Source organism: Tupaia chinensis, unplaced genomic scaffold, assembly GCF_000334495.1.
Source record: "Tupaia chinensis unplaced genomic scaffold, TupChi_1.0 Scaffold000213_1, whole genome shotgun sequence".
Taxonomy (NCBI): Eukaryota; Metazoa; Chordata; class Mammalia; order Scandentia; family Tupaiidae; genus Tupaia; species Tupaia belangeri.
This window is the reverse complement of record NW_006159688.1, coordinates 483,230-489,457: the sequence shown is the minus strand read 5'-3', so window position 1 is coordinate 489,457 and position 6,228 is coordinate 483,230. Positions and strand designations below refer to the sequence as shown.

The 6,228-nt window shown below is 38.3% G+C and overlaps 1 pseudogene; it reads right to left on the bottom strand.

The window, feature by feature from the left end:
• Positions 1–5,756, bottom strand: part of LOC102480229 (N-acetyltransferase ESCO2 pseudogene) — a 13,820-nt pseudogene extending 8,064 nt beyond the window's left edge.
• Between the last annotated feature and the right edge of the window lie 472 nt (positions 5,757–6,228).

Sequence of the window (6,228 nt, the reverse complement as noted above, 5' to 3'; positions counted from 1 at the left end):
CTCACAATTACCATTAACTGTTGCCACTAGCCCTGGATGGCCCAAAGTCCTCGCTGTTTCTAAGGAGTGGTGAGCCTTCAACTGACCTAATAAGCAACACCCCAAGAGCAAAGAAAAACAAAATGGAAAAAGTAAATCACGCGCCGCGTGCTACTCAAATCACCAAAATTCACAGTCCAAAGGCTAGTGGAAAAGGATCAGACGATGAGTGACAGTACCAGGTTGGTCGGGTCTTCAGCCTCAGTCTGCCTGGTGTCCAGAACTGCTGGCCAGCTCGATCCGGATTTCAGGTGGGGTGGGGTGGGGGTTCACCTTAAAGTCCCAGGCAACCAACCTGGGGTCCAAGGAGGAAGAATGGAGGGGATGCGTGGAGATTCGGAAAGGTCGGGCCTGCAGCCTCAGTCCGCCTGGTATCCCTATTCAAAGCTTTATACATGTATGTGCATGGCTAAATATAGCTCCACTCTCTCTCTTTTTTTTTTTTTTTCATTTATAGAAAATGACTGACTACAGAGTATTTCAAGTAAGAGACAATAATTTATTCCACAAGATTTTGTTGACTCTTAGTACATTTCGGATGCTTTGCCAGTAAATAAAACATAATCCTTATCTCTGTGGCCCTCACATCCCGGTGGGAGAAAGACAAGATAATGGGAAATATGAGTCAAAATAAGAATCCTGTGTGCAGTTAAAGGACAAAGTAGAAAGTGCTGAGGGATTGGGCTGAGAGGGGGCCAGTGAGCCTGGGGTTCAAGGAAGGGCAAGGAAATGACTACTCTTTGTAACTATAATTTTGGGTGTTCCCACCTTATGACAATACTATAGAAAACCAGTGCCTAAACTCTATTGTATTTTGGATATCTTTCTTTCCTGTAATTGGAGCAGAAAGGTAATGACAACGTCTGAAAACATTTCGATAAATTTTCCTATAAAATCAAAAAACCGTATACACACTTGCTAACGTTTCTTTCTCTTCTTTTCTGAACCATGAAATCTCTATTTAAATTACAGGTTGGATATCACTTATGTGAAATGCTTGGGACCAAAAATGTTTCCAGTTTTGGATTTCTTTGAGTTTTGGAAACTTTGCATATATACAATGAAATATCTTGGGGATAGGATTAAAGTCTAAACACAAAATGTATAGCCTGAATATAATTTTATATAATACTTTAAATAATTTTGTTTATGAAACAGGTCTTGTGTGCATTGAAGCATCAGAAAGTAAGGGTGTCCTTATTTCAAATATGCATGTGGGCAATCTGTTGTTTGGCATCACCACTATTTCTTACTCTTAATGTATGTGCTACCCACAAGTGATTATTTTCCTACACTTATTCACAAATAAGATCATCTGTGGAGTTTTCCATGTCAGTGCTCAAAAAGTTTCAGATTTTGGAGCATTTTAGATTTGGGGTTTTCAGATTAGAAATGTTCAATTTGTAGTAACATTTCTATCAACAAAACACTGATAAAAAGATTTATTAGGTGTACATGTATATACATATGTGTGTATATATATATGTACATACTCAATGATATATGTATATGAGTATTTATTGGTATATATAATATCCTATACATAAAATATTTTGTATGCTGTGAGAAAAATAAGATTTCTTTTAACTTTATTTCTTCCATGAGAGAGACAGAGAGAGATAGGGACAGATCGAGGCACTCTTAACAGATCTCTAGGTTGTGATCCAGATCCCGTTTCAGCCAGCCTAGATGATGGGCCCACATATGTGTGCCCAGGATGTATAGGGAAGCTTTGAAAGGTGAACCTGGGACCTTTTCATGTGGGCTCAGCCTTACTGATGCACTAACAGCTGGCTCAAGAGAATATTTATTTTGTATGTATTTTTTAAAAACAAATTCTATTGAGGGACCAGCAGATGGCATAATGGTTACTTTGCTGAACTCCCACGTAGTTGACCACAGTTTGAGTCTCACACCTGGTGGCGTGAATTTGTGCATGCCCAAGATCCAGAGAGGAGAATGGAGAAGGGATTGTAGCATGGGGGTGATTTCTCACTTTCTGTCTCTCTCTGTCTCTCCAATGAGTGGAAAGCAAAAATCTCTTGCCCTATAGCAAAAATCTCTAAAATTTTTTAAAATAATAATTTCTTGTTTATATATGATTTCTCACTTTCCCTCTCTCTCTCTCACTCTCTCTCTCTCTCTGGCAAGCACACTTGCTATATAGCAAAAAATGTAAATAAAAATAAAAAGAAAGAAAAAACAAATACATGGGAGTGTGAAGGCAAGACTCGCAGGTCACAGACAGCAGTCAGCTCTTTAAGTTGTCCTTCTAAGGACCTAGGATGCCACTCACAAGCTTCACAATGTGGCTGAGACATCTGACTTTGCTGACTTTTCCTTGCTTTTTTGTTTGTTTGTTTTCTATAGGATGCATGTGTTCACCAAAAAGAAACAGAGATTGAGAGAAACAGAGGGAGAAAGAGAGAGAGAAAGTGAGAAATCACTTCCCAGGGGGTTGACCACACCACAATCTCTTCTCCTCTATTCTCTTAGGATTTTGGATACACATGTGCATCACCCCGCATGATTTTATTTTATTTTATTTATTTTTTTGGAGAGGTTTTTCTTTGTGCTATAGGGCATGTGCGCTTGCCAGACAGACAGAGAGAGACAGAGAGACAGAAAGTGAGAAATTACCCCCCAGAGGGGATGGCCATGCCGTAATCCCTTCTCCTCCATTCTCCTCTTGGGATCTTGGGCGGGCACGCATGCACATGTGCCTGGCGTGAGTTTAAGCCACTGGGTCCGGGACGCGAACCGCAGTTGACTACGTGGGAGTCCAGCGACATAACCATTACCCTAACTGCTGAAGCCAACATGAGTTTTAAGCCACTGGGCCCGGGACTTCAATAGTGTACTCAGCCATGTGGGATCCAATTGCCTTATTTTCCATGCTACCTGCTAGTCCCAACCTGTCCACTTTTTAAAGATTGCAGTTATTTTGGCAATCAAATTAGTCACATGCAATCATTCAATAATTCCTTTTCTATAAAACTGTTCTCAAAAAGGATAAGTATATTTAAGGGGTCCTTTTTTTTTGGAGTTTTTTTTTTTTTTTCTTTTTTGCTATAGGGCACTTGTGCTTGCCAGAAAGTCAGAGTGAGAAAGGAAGCGAGAAATCACCCCCAAGAGGGGATGGCCACGCTGCAATCCCTTCTCCTCCATTCTCTTCTCAGGATCTTGGGCAGAACGCACCCAGGCCTGATGTGAGTTTAAGCCACCAGGTCTGGAACTCAAACCCCGGTCCAGCGACACAGCCGTTACTCCAACTGTTGGCTCCTGCCAGGGGTTCTTAAGAGTTGATGGAAAATGTATATTATGAAAAAAAACTATACATTTATTTTAAAAAGCTTTGTGTCAAGATAAACTGCTACTAATGAATTGTAGTGTATTTGAGCAGGATCTAATTTGAAGCACTAAGAAAGATGTGACACCATGTTGAAAAGAGATGCTAACAGAGCGACATGAACTCTGCTGAAATTGAAGTGAGAACAAAAATCAAATTTATGATGAAGCTTGGTTGGAAAACTGGTGAAATCATTGATGTTTTATAAATAGTTTACGAGGACAATGCTCCAAAGAAATCAGCAATCATTGGTTTACACATGAATAATTCATTTTAAGAAGGGGCTGAACAACGTTGAAGATATATCTCCAGGAACAGGCTATTCACATCAATGTTTGAAAGAAACATTTATCTTGTTTGTGCCCTTTTTGGTAATGACCAATGATCAACAGGAGAAGCAACAGCCAACACCACAGATGCCTCAGCTGGTTCATTTTACATATTTATGGCTGAAAAATTAAAGTTGAGCAAACTCTCTGCTTGACAGGTGCCAAAATTGGTGTGTCAAGATCAGTTGCAGATAACACTGAAGCCTTCAACGGAAATTTTAAATAAGTGTGATTAAAGTCCTGAAGTGTTTCTTTGAAGAATTGTAACAGGAGTTGACACAGGGTTTTACTAGTGCTGAAGACAAAGAACAGTCCAAGCAATGGCTACCAGCAAGTGAAAGTGGTCTAATCAAAGCAAAAATGGACTGGTCAAGAACGAAGGTTGGAGCAACAGTTTTTTTGGATGTTCAAAGCATTTTGCTTGTTGACTTTCCTAAGGACTAAAGAATAATAACATCCGTTTGTTGCGAATGTTTTGAGAAATCTAGCCTAAGGTTTAGCAGGAAACTGCCTGGAAAAGCTTCACCAGAGGTATCTCTAGCAGGACAACATGCCCATTCATTCCTCTCATCAAACAAGGGCAGTTTTGTGAGAGTTTCTATGGGAAATCATTCAGAATCCATCTTATAGTTCTGATTTGGCTCCTAACTTCCTTTTTTCCCCTCTAACCTTAAAATAGCTTTAGTGGGCATCTATTTTTCTTTAATCAATAATGTAAAAATAAACAAAGAAGCAAGACATTTAAGGAACACAAAAATAGAAAATTATCTGTTGATGATAACGTGTATAATACCTTTAATTGAACTAATATATAGTGTATTCATGCTGGGAAAATTCATTTTATAAGCTTTAATGATATACTGTGGTTCAATGTATAATAAATATATAAACTGTGAAAAATTAATGTAAAAATACTGCAGCAACATGGTTGAATTCACAGGACCCTCAGTTCTTTAGGGACGGACTAGATGGCTGGTTTCTTAGTCTGCTATTGAGTGGTTAACAAAAATTCATAGGACTGAGTCACTTAAAAAGAAATAGAGGTTTATTTGACTCATGATTCTGGTGACTGGAAAGTTCAAAGGCATGGGACTGACATCAGGTTGGTCTATGTCATAACATGGCTGACTAAAGCAGAGAAGATGGCAGTTGCATGCAGAGAGCAACCTAGGGGCTGTCATCCTCTTTTTATAGCAACCTGCTCTCATTGGAACTAACCTCCTCTCAGCAGAGTTAGAACTCATTCAATTTCTTTTGAGACCACGTTAATCCATTTGTGAAGTTGATGTTGCTATGATCCATTCACTTCCCACTAGATCTTACCACTTCCCCAAATCATTACATAGGGCCCAAATTCCAAAATATGAACCTTTGGGAACACATCATTATCCAAACCTTAACAGTTGGTATTACTGCTTATAAAAGTACCTTAAATTTTGAAACTAACATTGAAAAATAGCTTATATTTAAATGTTTTACCTTTTAATTTTATTTTCCACAAAAATTTTGAAGTCTTCTGCTATGTTTAATAGTGATAACTACATTTCATTTTTTGTATTTTATTTTGTATTTTGACTTTTAAATTTCTTATTTACATTTAATTATGGTATATCTTTGTGATGTGCAATATGGTTTTTCTTTTTTTTTATTTAGAGAGATTTTTGCTATAGGGGACATGCACTCACCAGAGAGACAGAGAGAAACAGAGAGAGAAAATGAGAAATCACCCTCGTGGGGATGGCATGCCACAATCCCTTCTCCTCCATTCTACTCTTGGGATTTGGATTATGCATTCACATGCACCTGGTGTGAGATTTAAGCCACTGAATTTGGGACATGAACCAAAGTTGAGTACATGGGAGTCCAGTGGTGTAACCATTACATCATCTGCTGGTCCCGCAATATGTTTTTTCAAAGATGCATGCAACGTGTGATAATCAAATGAAGGATATTACTATATTTTTGTATACATAGCTTTCAGCAAAGAACCTTATATTAAGCCCTTTTTTCTTAAGCCCTTCGTACCTACCTTGCGCCATCTACTCCACTCCCATACAGTCTCTAGTACCTACCCTTGTCTTCTCTGCTACTATGCCTTTGAATCTTTCAACTTCTGTCATAGAGCAGACATTCAGTATATATTTGTTGAGTTTCAGTTACATATCATATTTTATTTTATTTTTAAAAGAATTATTTTACCTATCTATATTTAATTATTTATCTTATTTTTATTTTATCAGCAAGGGACAGAGTGAGAGAGAGAGAGGAAAAGTGAAAGCAAGCTGCTAGGTCTGCAGCTTGAACTGTGTGTGGTCAGCCATGTGAGAATTCAGTGCCCTAACCACCACACCACCTGCTGGCTCCACGTATCATATTTTAAAAAGCCACATTACCAAAGTTTGATCTGGTGCCTTTTGCACAAAACTTTCATTGTAACAAGTCTTTTCTTTGTTATTGAGATTTCAGAGAATATTTTCATTCTTCTTGTCCCTTATGCTGCATTGAGGTCTT